The sequence below is a fragment of the Palaemon carinicauda genome, chromosome 16 (assembly GCF_036898095.1).
Source record: "Palaemon carinicauda isolate YSFRI2023 chromosome 16, ASM3689809v2, whole genome shotgun sequence".
In the NCBI taxonomy this organism is placed as follows: Eukaryota; Metazoa; Arthropoda; class Malacostraca; order Decapoda; family Palaemonidae; genus Palaemon; species Palaemon carinicauda.
Genome location: NC_090740.1, coordinates 74,855,698 through 74,875,551, shown reverse-complemented (window position 1 = coordinate 74,875,551; position 19,854 = coordinate 74,855,698). Strand labels below are relative to the sequence as shown.

Sequence of the window (19,854 nt, the reverse complement as noted above, 5' to 3'; positions counted from 1 at the left end):
CCCTTCACCTGACACTGTACAAAACTTTGCCAATCTAATCTCTCAGGGGCTTTCCTCTATTCATTCTGAAGGGAAGTACCCTAACTCCATCCTGGACTGGTACAAGAATAGATTCTGAATCTAGGCTACATCTGTTTGAGCATCTTGGTTAATATTTAATTTGACAACTGAATTTTTTTTATCTCTAACATTCACATGATCTACAGGATTTTTATCTAACGGCTGTAATTGATCAACATGACCTTTTACAATATTCCCACCAACTTGAACATAATAATGTAAATATCCCATCTCTTACAATTTCTCCTGGTACCAACTTTTCTGGAGTATTGTATTATCTTACTATGACATTAGAATAAGGGAAAAAATGTTTTAACTCTTTAACAGTTGCGTAAGATGTTGTTGTCTTCATCAGAATTACTTCTGGCCTCTTACTGCAAGCATCTACCATTATCAAAAACAAATAAGCTAAGATATGACCTGCAAAATCTATGTGCACTCTTTGCCACGGATACCTGGGTAATTCCCATGGGTGCATTCTAGTAAATTGAGGATTATTCTGCTGCGTAAAACAATTCATACAATTTCTTAAAAGTACTTCAATATCTTTATCTACACCTGGCCACCAGACAAAAGTCCTTGCAATAGACTTTGATCTGACAATACCTTGGTGAGCCGCATGTATTTCAGACAAAACCTTATTCCTCAGTGAACTAGGAATAATTGCTCTTGAACCTTTCATTACAAAAACTTGTGCCATACTGAATTCACTCCATATATCCTTATAGGCTTTACAATCTGCTTCATTTCCATATAAGTTCCTACTTGTCATTAAATTCTCTAAAACCTTACTACGTATTGGGTCTTTCTTGGTATTGTGTGCAATATCCTTGGCTGTAATGGGTACACCGTATAATGAAACTAGTAATACACTGTCATCATACTCTTCTGGTGCTTTGTCTACTATAATCTAGATAAAGCATCTGCATTATCCATCTTTGATGTCGGATGATACATATTCTATATCATAATGATATGCGGCTAACGTAATTGCCCAACGTTGTAGTTTTGCAGCTACCAACGTAGGTTAACTTGCTTTTGGATTCAATATTGCTAATAAAGGTTTATGATCTGTAACAAGTGTGAACTTTTTCCTTCCATAAAGATACATATGATATTTCTTAACTCCATAAACTAATGGTAAACCTTCTTTTTCTATTTGAGAGTAATTCCTTTCTGCCTTGTTCAATACTCTAGAAGCGAAAGCGACTGGCTTTTCTGTTCCATCTGGCATTACATGAGATAATACTGCACCTAAACCCATGTTCGCTGCATCACAAACTAATATAACTGGTAAAACCATTTGATAATGTACTAGAAATGTAGGTGAAGTTATTTCTTGCTTGATTCTTTCAAAAGATTCCTGGCAGTCTTTTGTCCAATTCCACTCGACACCTTTATTCAGCAAATTATACAATGGATGTGCGATTGTAGATAAATTCTGAATGGAATTTTCATAAAATATTATTAAACCTAAAAATGATTGTAATTCGTTAACATTTTCTGGTACTTTCGTTGATATCACGGCTTTAATTTTCTCCTCAATCTTGTGAATACCTTTGCCATTAATTACAAAACATAAGTATTCCACTGAATCAACTTCTAAAATACATTTGCTCTTATTAACTCTAATGTTATGGTCCTTCAACTTCCTCAGACCTGCCCGTAATCTTTCTTAATGTTCTCTTTTATCTTTACCAGAGACTAAAGTATCATCTATGAAAATGAATACTCCTTGCATTCCTGAAAAAATCTTATCCATAGTTTGTTGCCATATAGCTGGACTACTTGCTACTCCATAATGCAATTTCTTTGGCCTATACAAACCTAAGGATGTATTTATTGTACATAGTTCTTGTGAATTTTCATCCAATGGAAGCTGTTGAAATGCTTGTCTAAGATCTAACTTAGAAAATACAGTACATCATGACATAGTTGCAAACATGTCTTTTGGATTTGGTAATGGATGTTGAGCTACCTGAAGCTGTGGATTCAACGTTACCTTGTAATCTCCACATAACCTCACCTGACCGCTTTCCTTCACAATAGGAACTAATGGTGTAGCCCAATCTGAGTATGTAACTTTTTAACAAGAACCTCCACTTTCTAACCTTTTGATTTCTGTTTCAACTGCACATTTCAATGCATATGGTACTGGTCTTGGAGCAAAATCTCTAGGAGTGCTGTCTGATTTCAAAACTAAAATTGCCCTTGCATTCTTTACTGTGCCAACTTTATCTTCAAATACGTCTTAAAACTCTGATAGAATATCATTCACAGACACTTCATTCTTGTGTTTATCTTGTGTACCTGAAACCTTAAAAATACTACGCCTATCAAATTTCAAATAATGTAACCAATCCAAACCTAGTAAAGCTTGTCCATTACCTTTAACTACTGTTAATGGCATTCTGTCTAACTTCTGATCTTTATACTGTACTTCTACGTTCGAAGCACCTATTACCTGAATATCAAAACCATTATAACCTTTCAAAACTCTATTTGTACCTTCTAATAACAAATTAGGAATGGTTTTAGCTGTTTTCTCAGACATAATTGATACATCAGCTGCTGTGTTATCTTGCATTACAATTGGTTTACCATTTATGATCACTTCTACCAATATGTTTCTTTGCACCTTTGATGACAGTATTAATGTAAAATGCAAAATCAGTTTCTGATCTATCCTGATAATCATGAACATTTTCCGCATTATTCGCTTGGCCTCTAGTATCAACGGCTGCATTTATTTTCTTTGTGTACTGTTTGGGGAATCTACAAAAATTAGAAAAATGTCCCGTTTTTCTACAATTCTGGCAATTTTGTCCTGTAGCAGGGCATTTCCTTGCTTCACATGCAAGATGATCAGATTGACCACACCTATAGCCTTTGGGTTTTTCCCGTTGCTTCTGCGTATAGGTCTGATTCTGATATTTGTGAGCATTAGAGTTCGGCAATTTCTTCTGACTAGGATTTGACGTATTCTCTCTCTGATTCTCATTGTCTACCAAATTTGAGCCTATCTTTCTAATTTAAGAATTTTCCATTCTATTGCTTGTAAAATTACCTATTATATTTCTTTGATTATTTGATGTTTTTCAAGCTCAGCCTATAATCAATACCTTTTCTAGTGTTAAATCTTTATCTTGCAATATTTTTTTCTTAGCTCTTGTGATGTGCACTGGGCAATAACTTGATCTATGATAACATTTTCTAACTCTAGAAATTCACATGAAACAGCTAAATTCTTAAGTATAGTCACAAACGCATCTAGGGTCTGGTGGTGTTTTTGATATGCCTGTGCTGTAAATTGATGTTTCAAAAAATTTACTAACCTGAGGGGCAAAATATGTGGTAAGAGCCTTGAACGCAGCTTCATTAGTGCCATTTGTAGGCTGTAGTGTCTTAAACACTTCCCAAACCTTTCTACCGGCTGTGTGCAGTAATAACGCCTCCTCCTGTGCATCTTCCATACTACTTAACAGTGACGTGCAGAAGGGGGGTGCTAGGGGTGCCCAAGCACCTGCCCCTTTTGCTACTGTATTAAAAGTGCCCTTTCTTGTCAATAGGTATTTTACACTGATGCCCAAAATTTAGGGTATTCCTGATTTTTTTTTCATGGAACCTTGATTTTCTAATTTTTATATTAATGATCTTCAGTATGCCACGGAAGGAGAAAAGAAAAAAGGAGCAGGAGCAGGACAGACAAGATGATGCCAAAGGTAGCAGAACTCTTTATGATTGGATGAAGCCAAGAGTGGCAGTTTCAACATCAGAGCAAGTGAAGGAGGAGGAGGAGAGCTGGGAGGACACTCAGGAGATTGAAAAGTCAGAAGCTGAAGACATGGAAGCATACGACGAGCCAAATAAAGCGGACAGTTTAGATAACCTTGAGCAACAAGTTGCTCCACAGGAGCCCCAGACTGAAGCAAGAGAAGAAGTGCCCGAAGTTGAAGAGCCATTTTCCATGCTACCTGAATTACAGTATCCAAATGACCCTGCCCATGTTGTTAATTATAAGATATGCATTAATGAGCCTTTCATCAGACTGGGCAATAATTATGGCCCATGTCAACCAGTAGTTTCATATCCCAAGAGTATAGAGGGAGACTCATTTCAGAAGAAATGGTATGAAAGGAACTCTTGGTTGGAGTATTCACCTCGGAAAGATCCCATGTTCTGCTTCAGCTGTCGTCTGTTTTTGAATGAGGAGAAGTACAGGGGCCGAGTAGCTGGGAAATCAGAGGGCATAAGCCGTTGGAGGACAGCTTCAGAGAAAATAAAGGAGCCTGCTAGTTCAGATTCTCACATGATTGGTATGGTTCGATGGAAAGGGTTCTGAAGTCAAGCATTAGATATTGCTTTAGAAACAGCTAATCAGGAAGTACAAGCTGCTAGAGACAAAGAGAAGCAGAGAAACAGAGAAATTTTATGTAGGTTGATCTCCATCACTATACTTGGCAAGACAAGGTTTCCCATTTAGGGGCAACCAAGAAAGTTCTATCAGTGGAAATCGAGGAAATTTTCTTGAACATGTAGAAATGTTTAGCAAGTATGACAGTGTAGTTCAATTGCCCCTTGATGTAATTAAAGAAAAACAAGAAATACTGAAAAGACCCCAAGTGTCATTTAGTGTCATTTCTTTCAAATAGGACTCGGAATGACCTGATCAAGGCTTTGGCCATTTCAGTTAGAAGAGTGATATTAGAAGAAATTCACAAGAGCAAGATCTTTTCCGTCCTCATAGATGAAACAACTGATGTAACACATACATAACAGGTCTCATTTGTTGTGAGATATGTACATGACTTCAAAATAAAAGAATGTATCATACAAGTATTCAATGTGCAATCAACAACTGGTGAAGCACTGGAGAAAGAAGTGATCTCTGTACTTAATAAAAATACCCTGAACACAGATGATATGCGTGGACAAGGATATGATGGGGTAGCAAATATGAGTGGAATATACAATGGATTACAGTCCAGACTCCAAATACTGAACCCAAAGGCACTCTATGTACACTGCCATGCACATAGCCTAAATCTAGTATTAGTCGAAAGTGCAAAATCAAGTACTCAGTTTGTAACTTTTTTCAGTTTGGTGGAGAAACTGTATGCTTTTATTTCTAACTCTTCAAAACGGCATGCTGCTTTCATGGAGATCCAGATAGCAATGTATCCAGAAGACCTCACACTTGAACTTAAGAAGCTATCAGACACAAGATGGGCTTGCAGAGAGTCAGCTCTTAGAACCATGAGGAAGGTCATTCCAGCTCTGAAGCAATTTTTAGAAGAGATAGTGCAAAAACATCCTCTGATGCATCAGCAGGGGGTACCTCAATATTGCTGCTAAGTATTAACTTTGAATTTCTTGTTTGTCTTGAGATTGCCATCCCAGTTTTTCAAGAAACTGCCTATACCTCTAATGCCCTACAACAGAAAGACTTTGATTTGGCTGCCTCCTACAGAACTGTGGATGGAGTGCTACAAAGTTTGAGAGCATTAAGAAATGCTGAGAGGTTTCAGGAGATTTTTACAAATGTTAAAAAGAGAGCTGAATCCATGGCCATCGACCTCCCCTCTGGGATCCCTGGACAAGGCAGAAGAAGAAAAATGCCTGAAAGATATAAGTATAGTGTTACATCTGCTACTGAGGACCAGCAATATCAATCCTTGGATGAGTAGTACTGTGTGAGAATATTTTATGTGTTTTTAGATACGATATCACAAGAGCTACAAAGAAGATATAAAGGTTGAGACAACACAACATGGGGTATCCTAAATGCCTTTCATTGTATGACAGTCCAAGATAACTGGAAAGAACCTGTGAATGAAGAGGCATTAAAGTCATTGCAAATATTATGCCAGTTTTAAGAGTTAGAAGAAGTAGACAAGCTACAGTTGGAATAAAAGATCTTCTATTCCTCATTTCCTTGCCTGCCACAGAACACAGCATCTACAATGCTCAACCTGATGAAAGAAAATAATGTCCAGGAGATATTGCCACTTATGCTTTAACTCTTAACAATTTATGCCACTCCACCCGTCACGACTGCAACAGTGGAAAGGACCTTCTCCAAACTCAAGCTGGTGAAGACAAAGCTACGCAGCCTGTCCAGTGAGGAGAGGTTATCTGATCTTTTGTTGCTAGCAGTTGAAAAGGATATCACACTCAACAACAGTGAAGTTATCAGAATATTCAAAGAAATGGCACACAGAAGGGTTCTCTTATAAATATGAAATGATAAGTGTATTGATCACTAGTACTTATGATATCAGTCATTTCTATCTCTCTCTTGAATTATTAATGGCTAGTTTACATAAATTTGAAAGAACATTGAGCAAGTATATATTCAGCCTCATCGATTTCTATATTTTTGCCCTTTTTTTCACCTGAGCACCTGCCCTGAACAAGTTCTCTGCACGTCCCTGCTAGTACCTAAAGCTTCAGTGTAAATCTTAAATTCCTCACACTACTGTTGCTATGGTGTTGCAACAGAATTGGGTTCTGCAACAATGCTGAACTTCTCTGGATGTTCGTCCAGGGGCATTTTGACTTCTTACCTGAATTTGGTTAGGCAAATGAAATCTACAAAATTAACTAAAAGTTAATTCTAACCTAATTTATATGTGAATTGCACCTTTTGTGTGTTTGTGCAACCAACTTGATAGTTCTACACATTTTGTTTTATGAAAACTATCATTGGCTTACGATAAAATTTTACTACCTGATACCTACTGGTAACAAATTTCAATCTTACCTTACTTGGTCATAACCAATAAAATTATATAGGATGTTTGCTTTTATTGACATTGAAGTTGAATGTAGGAATGGGGTCGTGGTGTTCCTCCTGTTTACTGCATCGCGGCTGCATGGGGTTACATCCAGTTGTCTTCATGCTGCTGCTTTTCTCTGTATGGGTTTCGCCTCAATTGCAGTCGCCTATATGTGATGTTTGGCCTATATCACACTTACATGATATCAGCTCACTCACCTATAATAACAATAGTTAATTGTAGAGAATGTTCCTATCTCAGCATCTTCGCCAACTTGTCTTCTGGGTTGGATGGGATGTAATTAGAGATTTATTAGAATACATTTAATTTCTCTCAGGCTTACATCTCTGCTCTTCTCTAACCACTTGTGAGTCTCGAGTGAGAATATGTAAACAAAACTCGTACAAAACAATACATATTTAACAAATGAGCATCACTCTATATAAGATTGAATCCTACTGCAATACAAAAGTAAGAAAAATCACATCCTAACTTTCAGATAACTAACAAATAATTAAATCTTTCAATACATACGTAACTATACTTATTCTGTATGTCTAAACATGTTCTATCAATGCAATATTGTGCAACATTACTCTTAGTACCCACAGTGCATATAGTATTACAGTACAAAATACATAACAATATATATGTACATATATATATATATATATATATATATATATATATATATATATATATATATATATACATATATATATGTATATATATATATATATATATATGTATATATATATATATATATATATATATATATATATGTATGTATATATATACAGTATATATATATATATATATATATACATACACACACACATATATATATATATATATATATATATATATATATATATATATATATATATATATATATATCTTACGGAGCTGGTCTAGCATAAGAGTAAATATTCTATTCCTGTATTTCATTTGTGTATTTAGGAAATGTATAGCCAGCTCGTAAGGTAAGTTCCACTCATGTAGGTTTAAATAAATGTAAATTATATAAGACTTTCATCATTCATTCAGTTGTATTTTCATTCAATTCAGTATGTGTAAATTTATGTTATTTTTAAGAATTAACTTTTTATTACAAAGTCTTATGTAACTTGTTTAGGTATGCTGTATCCTGTATGACACACACGAGGTATGAGCGCAAAGTATTACATCATTTTTATGTTTCCACATACAGTAGTTAGAAAGCGCATGAAAATTCTTGAATTACATTTACTCTTTTTTAAATTGTCACGAGAGGTAGGTGGGCGGAGTTAGCTGAGAGAGATTGCCTCGCAATTTACTACACTGGCAACTTTACGCCGCTAGACCATGGCCTCCATGATTCTAGTAGGCAGAACTGGAAGGTTCTGGAATAATTAGGTCAATATATATAGCCCCCAGGAATGCATAAGCAGCAGAAGAGACCCAGCCTATCCCTTTGAAAGAACAAACATCCGCCTGACCTCTTTCCTCTCAAATGTGTGTCCTCTGAAACGAAAAGTAATTTCTATCTAACATATATTGTGTATAGTGTTGTTCAAACGTTGGTGAAATTATTGGATGTTAATGCAAGTGTAGTGTGTAATGTAAGTACATTTTAACCTAATTTTTATAACTGGCCCTCTGAGATTAGGTTAAACAGTGAAGTGCATTAAAAATTTTGCTTGACTGATCTGTAACCTCATGTGAACCAAATGACATAAGTTGTAACAATTACATATACAGTATGTAAATTTCTTTATGGTTTATTCATTAGAATGTTAAAGTGTTAACTCGTTTCATTAATTGTCAAAATTAAATATTCTTATAAATTAATTTCCAGTGAAACAAGTGATTGTATAATTTTTTCAAAATGTCTTTCTTTTGTCTTAGTCTAAGGTTTAGTTCAGATTTAATATTTCGAGTGATTTATTTTTGGTGTTAATTCTTGTGAATTGCTGTTAACTTTTTATAGAATATATTTATTTTTGTAAAGTGTGTATTATTTCAATCACCAATATCTTTATCTCAGTGGTTTGCTCATATTCCCTGACTAAGAACCGAAGTAAGAAGTGAGTTTTTGAATAGTTCACATAGCTAATCACCCGGTTTTGATTTGAGCGTAAAGTAACCCTTCTATCCCCAATGGACGTACTGGTAGGTTTCACAAAACTCACCCCTTAACCCCATGGACGTGCTGGTGCGTTGTTGCAAAAAGCTGCTATTTGCATTTTTTTTGCATATATTTGATAACTGTATGGGAAACTTCAGGCATTTTCTGAAATAATGAGACCAACCTGACCTCTCTATGACTAGAATTAAGGCTGTCAGCAGGATCTAAAAAAAGAAACTATTGTGAAACGTGCTTGAAAACAGAAAATGCCTGGGGTTAAGGATTGGAAAGCTCCAATTAGCCTTGGGGGTAAAAAGGGTAAGAGACCTTTGGATATTCAGTGTTCATATGTATTGCCATCTGGGAGTTGCGTAATTTCTCAGAGCTCCGTTTTTTTTTTTTTTCAAGTGTAAGATTAAAGCGGGGAAGTTTTGGAGCTATGGAATTTGCGTAATTTGCCAGCTGTAATATATATTTTTGGTGCCCAGACTCTTGGAATCGGGCAAGTCTGATTTAAATATTGGTGATAACAGGGCCATGTTTTGATTAAAGGTTTGAACAGTTTAGTGTTGATAGGATTCGTTGTATTGTTACGATATACTTTTTGGAGAGGTATAATTTTTTAGTAAAGTACAAGATGGCACAACTAAATGTAAAAGAGTTTTTGGAAAACTCAATTGTTCAGGAATTGTCAGAAGCTAATGTAACTAAAGCTCAGTGGCTCTCATTTTAACAGCATATGGTGGCCATGCAACGAGTGGAATTATTAAAGTCCAAATCAAGTATCTAGCCTTAGAAGCATTAATAAATTCCGGAAAGCTGTCAGAAGATATTGTAGCAGTTCGTGAACTTTTGGAGAATGCAGAAGCAGGATTTGTAGTGAAGCAAGGATCAGTTGACCTAGGAACTAAGGGAATGAAAACAGAAAGGAATGTAAAGGCTAAGATTTGACGAATGGCAACGGAAGAGAATTTGATTAAGTTGAAGATGATGGCAGAAGAGAGAAGAGGCAAGAGAAATTGCGAGACATACGAGGGAAATGGTAGAAAAAGAGAGAAAAGAGGTGAGAGAAATTGCCAGACATGCGAGGGAAATGGAAGCATGAGAAATTGCAAGACGAGAAGAAAGAGAGAGAGAAGAAGCAAGACATGCGAGGAAATTAAAATTGTTGAATGCTCATGCAAGGTCGGCAACGCAGACAGAGATGATTACTGCTATGCATGATCCCGTGTTTAATGTGACGAATGCGCAAAGATTGATTCCGAAATTCACGGAAGAAGCTCTCAACGAATTCTTCGATCATTTCGAAATAGTCACGTTGACGATGAAATGGCCAGAAAATAAATGGCCTTTGTTATTGCAGAGTGTTCTTATTTGAAAAGGACGCAGTGTGTATTTTGCCTTGTCTCAGGACCAGAGGAAGGAGTATCAAGAAATTAAAAAGAGCGTGGTTAAATTGTATCAGATGACCCCTGAATATAATAAGGAAAATTTCCGAAGTTTGCGGAAGGATGAGAAAATGACTTCCCTGGATTACGCTTATCAGGTACGATGATGTTTTAAGAAATGGATAGAGGCTGCTAAAGTGAGAGAGATGGCTGATTTAGAAGAATTGATAGTGTTGGAACAATATTTACAAGGAATTCCTGAATATATTTGAATGTACTTGAAAGAGAGAGGTGAAGAAATATGATAAAGTCGCTTCTCTGAGTGAAGATTACAATATTATCAGTTGTAGACCCTCTACGGGTATTTAGTTTTAACCGTCGTTCCGACCAAGTGTCAAGTATCTGCCGAACCATGGAAACCAGTAAAGTAATAACTCTGTGAACAAGTTCAATAGTTACAGTGGAAGTAGCACTGGTACTGTTCTAAAGCAGACTGCAATAGTACCACAGCAACAATTGTTGAATTGTCCTCCTTCAGGTGTTGTGAAAGATGTGCAGAAGATTAACATTGTCTGTTATAAGTGTGGCAAGAAAGGCCATATCAGTAAGGAATGTTGGTCAAACTAACCGAAAGCATTTGCCCAAGTGGTTAAGGATAATTAATACTTCACAGAATGTGAAGATGAAGAAACAAATGCGAAAGAACGATGAGGAAAATAAGCCTGCTAGCGTTTACATGATGAACAGGACATCCCCAAACAGCGTGGATGCCTTCAAACTGTATATTTATGATGGTATGTTAGCAGCTCTGGATGGAAGTAAGCAGATCCTGGTCAAGATATTGCGTGACACAGGTTGCAACCACAGTGTAGTGCACGAAATGCACACCCGTTGGTGGAACATTCTCTCACAGGGGATTCGGACATTTTGAAGGGAATAGAAGGAGAGGAGGTTACCCCTATGTGCCGTTTGAAACTGTCATGCGAGTTGGTGATAGGTCATTTTGATTTTGCGGTAAAGGATTCATTGGCTGTTGAAGGAATAGAAGTCCTACTGGGTAATCAGGTTGGTGGAGCACCATTTGTGCCTTGTCCCATTGAAGTATAGTTCTACGACTGAGCTCGAGAAGGACTTCCCGTATCTGTTTCCTAGTTGTGTGACAACTAGGAGTATGACGAAGAAAGTGGCTGTAGAAGAAGACACAGAAACCAGAGGAGCAATGAACTTAGAGAATTTGTTTATAGAAGAAGAGGATTCCCTTGATAGTATGCAAGAGGAGGAGGAGAGCTCCCGAGAGAGCCCGAGAGGAGAGGAATGATGGACGAAGGAGCAGGAAGACAAGGAAGCAGTGGACTTGGAAGAAATGCCTTCAAAGGCCTAGCCTGCATTGTTTTAGGCTACCTAGGCTACTGCAAATATGTCAAGTCCATCAGGAAATACTTCAGGTTTTAATTTAAGAGTTAACATTTATACACAGAAGTAGAATAAGTGAGTCGGAAAAGGCTGATAGGATTGCAACAGAAGGATATGACGTTAACAGAGTTATTGTACCATGTGGTGGATGAGAAGGAGGTGCAGCAGTCTCCCACCTGTTATTATCTTAAGGATGGGTTGCTTATGAGTAAGCATAGACCCGCTGATATCCCTGAGAATACCAAATGGGGAATATACCGTCAGTTATTGATTCCCGCACCGCTGAGAAGACAGGTGATCCCCATAGCGCATGAGATGGTACACATGGGAATAAGGAAGACGACGGAGAAAAACATAAAACACTTTGTCTGGCCTAGCATACATAAGGATGTTAGCCAGTTTTGTCATATATGTCAAGTTTATCAGATGGCTAGAAGGCATAACGAGTACATCAAGAAAGCTCCCTAACACCCGATTGAAGTACGAGGAAAACTCTTCAGCAAAGGACCGATTAAAATGTTGGCAGAAAGAGGGAAAGATCGAGAAGAAACAGATGGAGAAAATGTCAAGAATTTGAGGAAGAGGATAGGTGAGATAAGGAAATTTTCCCTAAAAAGCACGGAAACGAGCCAAGGAAAAACGAAGAAAAGGTTTGGCAAGAAAAATAAGAACTGACCGTTTGCTGTAGGACGACAGGAGTTGGTTTACTTATCGATAAGGAGATTCTCTCTCGCCAACGAGTTCCAAGAACCATTCCAGATTTTGGAGAATATCAGTGACCTGACCTATGTTATCGAAATACCAAGAAGAAGGAAAAGTTTAAGGAAGACCTTATTAACTTCTAATACTTCAAGCATTGGATTTCAACAAGGAATTCCTTTTCCAAGTGGATGCATCGGATAACGGGATTGGAGCTGTCCTATTACAAGAAGGCAAGGAAGTAATTCTTCACTCTGTTTTATGTCATCAAAGCTGAAGAAGCATCAACGACCCTAGTCAACAGTTGAAAAGGAACTACTAGCATTAATCACAGCAATATAGAAGTTTGAAATTTATGTAAATAGATGCCAGCATGAAGAAATCACAATCCTTTAGCTTTTGTTAATAAAATGAAAAATAATAATCAAAGGTTAACTAGGTGGTCATTATGTTTACAATCATATTGTATTAATGTAAAGCATATATTAGGTACAGGTATAGATACCGTGGTTGCAGGTTATTTATCTTGGGCTGAATCGGTGGATTCAGGCCCGGAATGAATAATTATTTTTGCAGGGAGCTACATTACGAAGCTGGTCCAGCATAAGAGTAAATATTTTATTCATGTATTTCATTTGCATTTTTAAGAGATGTATAACCAGCTCATAAGGTGAATTCCACTCATGTAGGTTTAAGTAATGTATGTAAATTACATTAGACTTTCGTCATTCATTGAGTTGTATTTTCATTCAGTTCAGTATACGTAAATATAGGTTATTTTGAGGAATTAACTTTTTGTTACGAAGTCTTATGTAACCTCATTTAGGTATGCTGTATGACACTCCCGAGGTATGAGCACGGGGTATTACATCATCTTTATGTTTCCACGTGGTTAGAAAGTGCATGAAAATTCTCGAATTAGATTTACGCTTTTTCTTTGGTCACGAGAGGTAGGTGGGCGGAGAAATTGAGAGAGGGTTGCTTCGCAAGAAAGGTTAGTACACCTTCTTCAATTTACTATGCTGGCAACCTTACGCCGCTAGACCATGACCCACACTCCTCTAGTAGGAAGAACTGGAAGGTTCTGGAATAATTAAGTCAATATATATATATATATATATATATATATATATATATATATATATATATATATATATATATATATATATATATATATATATATATATATATATATAGCCACACGGAATGTATAAGCAGCAGAGGAGACCCAGCCTGTCCCTTTGAAGGAGCCAACCTCCACCTGCCCCCTCTCCTCTCAAGTGTGTGCCCTCTGAAACTAAAAGTGATTTTTATCCAACATATATTGTGTATAGTGTTGTTCAAATGCTGGTGAAATTATTGGATGTTAATTCAAGTGTGGTGTGTTGATGGAAGTATATTTTAACAAATTTTTTTCAACTGGCCCAGTGAGATTAGGTTAAACAGTGAAGTGCATTAAAAGTTTTGCTTGACTGATCTGTAACCTCATGTGAACCAAAAGACGGGAGTGTAACAATTACGTTTAGGCAAATTTCTTTATGGTTTATTCATGAGAATGTTAAAGTGTTAACTCTTTTCATTAATTATCAAAATTAAATATTTTTATAAATTAATTTCCAGTGAAACAAGTGATTGTATAATTTTTTCAAAATTTCTTTCTTTTGTCTTAGTCTAAGGTTTAGTTCATATTTAATATTTCGAGTGATTTATTTTTGGTGTTAATTCTTGTGAATTGCTGTTAACTTTTTTATAAAATATATTTGTTTTTGTAAAGTGTGTATTTTTCCAATCACCAATATCTTTTTTTCTCATTGATTGGCTTGTATTCCCTGACTAGGAACCGAAGTAAAAGGTGAGTTTTTGAATCATTCACATAACTCATCACTCAGTTTGTGTTCATATATATTGCCGTCTGGGAGTTGTGTAATTTCTCAGACCTCAGGTTTTTTTTCAAGTGTAACAGATTTATGTAACATTAAAGCAGGTGAGGTTTGGAGCTCGAGCATTTGCGTAAATCACCATCCGTAAATATATATATATATATATATATATATATATATATATATATATATATATATATATATATATATATATATATATATATATATATATATATATATATGTGTGTGTGTGTGTGTGTATATATATATATATATATATATAATATATATATATATTATATATACACACGCATATATATATATATATATATATATATATATATATATATATATATATATATATACTATTATGGCTCCCGGGTCAGGGCACCAAAAATATATTATACTATGGCTCGCGTGTCTGGGAACCAAACATATAATATAATATATATTACGGCTGATAAGCTAAACAACCTCTTGAATTCCGAACTCACCTGTTTGCTTTTTCATTAAATCTGTTACACTTTGAAAATTTAATACCCAAACTCTAAGACATTTATAAAAATTCCAGAAAGCAATATATAAAATGCTGAATATCCAAAGGTCTGGTACACCTGCAGCACACTCCACTTTACTTCTTGATACTCCTTTCTCTGTTCCTGAGATAAGGATAAATAAGCACTGCAGCCTTTCCCAATCAATGCACTCTGCACTAATAAAGACCAGTTAACTTCTGGCCATTCCATCATCGACGTGACCGTTTCAAAATGATTGAAGAACTCGTCCTGGGCTTCTTCTGTGAATTTCGGGATCAACACCTGTGCATTTGCCACATCAAACATCTGAGTTGCCAACCTTGCACGAGCATTCTACAGTTCCAATTCCTTCATATGTCGTACTTCTTCTGCCCGTCTTTCTTCCCGTTCTGCCATCATCTTCAACATAATCAAATTCTCCTCCGCTGCAATTCGTCGAATCTCAGCCTCAACATCCCTATCTGCTTTCATTCCTTCAGTTTGTAGGTCAGCTGATCCTTTCTTCGCTATAAATTCTTCTTCAGCTTCCTCCAACACTTCACGAGCTGCTACTATATTTCCTTCTGACAACTTCCCCGAATTTATCAACGCTTCTAATGCTAGACACTTGATTTGGGCTTTAATCATTCCACTTGTAGCATGGCCACCACATACCATTAAGGTAGAAAGCCACTAAGCTTTAGTTACATTAGCTTCTGACAATTCCTGAACATTTGGGTTATTCAAAAACTCCTGGATATTAAACTGTGCCATCTTGTTCTTTAACTGATAATTTCTCCACAGAACATATCCTACCAATACACAACATCCTATCAACACTACATTGTTCAAAACCTTCGCACTTCATAGTTTTCAGCCATGTAGGCCTGTGTCTTCCAACTCTTCTAGTACCTTGTGGAGCTCAGCTGGACGTTTGGTGAACTAATCTCTTTTGGGGAGTGCGAAGAGCATGCCCAAACCATCTCCGTCTACCCCTCATCATGATCTCGTCCACATATGGAACTCGAGTAATCTCTCTCATTTCTAATCCTGTCCTGCCATTTAACTCCCAATATCTTTTTGATGGCTTCGTTCTCAAATCTACTATATCTATTGGAGATTGTTTCATCGTCATACCATAACTCATGTCCATACAGTAACACCGATCTCACTAAACTGATATATAGTCTGATTTTTATATGTATTTTCAGGCGATTTCATTTCCAAATTTTACTTAACCTAGCCATTGTCTGACTTGCTTTTTTCAATCTTTCACTAAACTCTAATTCTAAAGAACCTGGTATTGGAGATCATAGTTCTTAAATACCTCATTAATCCCTTGTCATTTCAATGATATTTCACTTTCCATTGCATACGCCGTTCTCATCATCTTTCTTCTATTTATCTCGAGTCTAACCTCATGTGATATTTCATGCATTCTGGTAAGCAAAGTTTGCAAATCCTGTAGTGTTCTGCTAACGAGGATAGCATCATCAGCATATTCTAAGTCTGGTAAATTCCTATCACCAATCCAGTCCAATCCTTCACCATCTCTTACTATTCTATACATTACAAAACCCACGAGGAGGATAAACAACATAGAAGACAACACATTCCTTTGGAGTACTCCGCTGTTCACTGGAAATTAATTTGAGAAGACTCCATTAACATTAACTTTGCACTTGCTCAGGAACAGATTTAATCAAATTTACATATTTAAGAGGAATTCCATAATAAATCAGAACTCTCCACAAAATCGGCCGGTGCACGCTATCAGAGGCTTTTTCATAGTCCACAAATGCCATCAAAAGGGGATTTCTATTGTCTATGCATTGCTGTACAACATGTCCCAAATGAAAATTTGGTCGTTGCAACTTCTACCATTTCTAAATCCTGCCTCTTCTTCTCTCAGCTTTTTGTCAGTCTTTCTCTCCAGTCTCTTTAGAATAAGCAAACTATACATTTTCATAACAACTGACGTTAGCATTATGCCTCTATAATTATTGCAATCAGTCAGGTCTCCTTTTTTTTTTCCATTTTCACCAACACTCCTAACTCCCATTCATCAGGTTTTTCCTCTTCATGCCACATTCTACAAAATTATCTTGTAAGTAGTCTTGGAGTCACTTCATTTTCGGCCAGTATCATCTCGGCGGTTATTCCGTGTATCCCGGAAACTTCCATTTCCTTGTTTTTTTCTTTTTTTTAGGATAGCTTCAAACACATTGAATACATTCATGGGCACGTCAAAGTCTTCACCAGCTTCAGGTATATCAATCAAATTATAACTTTTATATGTTCTATCCATACGCCACTAAAGTGTTCCATCCAACGTTGTCTTTCTTCACCTGTTGCTAAAACAGACCCATCTCTCTTTTTGATGGGTATATGCGTCTTCTTTGCCCCAGTCGAAATTTCATTAATAATTCTATGAACAATTCTGACACCATAGCCACTTCCTGAATTCATAGCTTTGTCAGCCTCATCTGCTTGTTCTATATACAGCATACTGTATATATATATATATATATATATATATATATATATATATATATATATATATATATATATATATATATATATATATGGATAAATATCAACACAACATCGTGTTCAAATAGAAATAAATTTCTACCTCATACTTGGGATCGAACGCTAGCCCCTTCTCATCTGCTTGTTCTATATACAGCATACTGTATATATATATATATATATATATATATATATATATATATATATATATATATATATATATATATATATATATATATATATATATATATATATATATATATATGGATAAATATCAACACAACATCGTGTTCAATTAGAAATAAATTTTTACCTCATACTTGGGATCGAACGCTAGCCCCTTCTTATATATATATATATATATATATATATATATATATATATATATATATATATATATATATATATATATATATATATATATATATATATATACACATAGAATATACCTTAGAAAAGGAAAATGATAGAAAAAATGTACAAAGAATTGGCTAAATCACTTCCACCAAAAACAAATTGCTGTTGAAACATTATCGAAATTTTCAAATGATTTAATTAAAGCCAGAAAAAAGGAAAAAAAATTGAAGTAGAAAGGTTAGCTGCAACTGGTTACACCTGTCTGTCTGTCTGTCTGTTAAGATTGCCTTACCTCATGTAAGCCCGTAAGGTTGCACCAACAATCGTTTGGATTCATAGTTGCGTCCGGCTGTGTTCGGATGAAATAAAATTATAATATAGAATAGCTTTTGTCAAGTCTTATCTTGAATACCCTATAACCAGTTTTAAGCTTTTATTATATTTACACATTATTTACACAATATTCTTATCTGAAGATAATTAGATTGAATTCAATTTTTGATGGTGTTATTTACAGCCGAAGCTTAAGTCAACTGGTACGAACACTACTGGCTGTGTCTCCCCGGGATCGTTCCCTTCCCACCGATAGGACTCGGGTATCAAAAACGTTTCTCCTCAGGTTGTTTCTACTGACTTAAAATATAAAAAGACAGTATTGAGTCTCTATCAGTGGCGGACCTAAGATTCGGTGAGTTCGGGACGAAATGAGACTTAGTGTCTTTCTGTGTGTGTGATTTTGTTTATTTTTTTAAAGACAATTCTCGATAAATAAACCCGCTACGTTATTGTGAATTTACAACACTTGTCTAACCCCAGTGTAATTCCTATTTGTGTTTTAGGAAATTTTTATCCTAACGGGGTTATTATCCCTTCTGTGATGTTAATTACCTTTTATTTTAACATTATATGTTCTTGTTATCATTATTCGTTTTATAGCCATGCAGTGTGCATAATGCTTTGACTTGAGGTAGTAGTTAAAAAAACGTGTTATTTTACTATTGTGCGAGTATTCTCTGATATACCTACACTTTAATGGACCTTAATTCAATTAAGGATCAGAGGTAGGCAATGGAAAAATATCTTTATTCATCCATTTTATTTTTCGTTTATGCTCAACAAAATTTTCCTCTTTCGATAAGAAAGTCTAATTTCTAATGAACACGTCGGAGACCTTTACTGTAGTTTTCGTGTTATGATATTACTGTAGATAATACAAAAGGGACGGTGATATGAGCGTGGTTACTTACTTTGGAGAGAACTCGTGACGTCATGTGTCGAGTACGTACGTACTCGTTATAGCTCTGCATACAGTTACCAATACGTTCGCTTCTTTCAACATGGCACGTGAGGGTGTACGCGTGTTACGGTGCAATCAAACTTTGGAACGTCCGACGCGGGACGATGAGAATATTTCCCGCCATTGTCCAAGTTTGTATTTCAGTACCAATTAAGCAGGACATACATTACACAGACTTAAATCCTCTTTTCCCTTTTTACGTATCCAATTCATATAATAAAAGGTTATAATTATAATTTTGATTTTTTTTATCATTACTCTTTCAGATTCACTGCGGAGATTTATTTTTTGACTGAGATGCAGTTTTTGACATTCCTTTTGTTAGAATTTAAAGCCATCTATCTCAATGGACTGTCTGACATCTTGCATCGCATTAGTTCCATTTAGAAAACTATTTGCCCAATAGGTTGGATTTCACAGAGGTCAATTTTCATTCCAGTTGTTATGGTATGCCCACGTCCCCCTACAATCCATAATTCAACTTATTATTATTATTATTATTATTATTATTATTATTATTATTATTATTATTATTATTATTATTATTATTATTATTATTATTATTATTATTATTATTTGCTAAACTACAAACCTAGCTGGAAAATCAGGATGCTTTAAGCACAAGGACTCCAGCAGGAAAAAAATAGCCCAGTGAGGGAAGGAAATAGGAAAAAAACTACTAGAGGAGTAATGAACAATTAAAATATTCTACGGAGAGTAACAGCATTAAGATAAATATTTCATATATAAACTATAAAAGCTTAAAATTAAGACAAGAAGAAGAGAAATAGAATAGTGTTCCTGAGTGTACCCTCAAGCAAAAGAAC

General features: G+C 35.6%; 1 pseudogene; it reads left to right on the top strand.

Annotated features, from left to right (window-relative positions):
- The first annotated feature begins 3,721 nt into the window (after positions 1 to 3,721).
- On the top strand, positions 3,722 to 6,036 carry LOC137655066 (uncharacterized; annotated as a pseudogene).
- Positions 6,037 to 19,854: the final 13,818 nt, after the last annotated feature.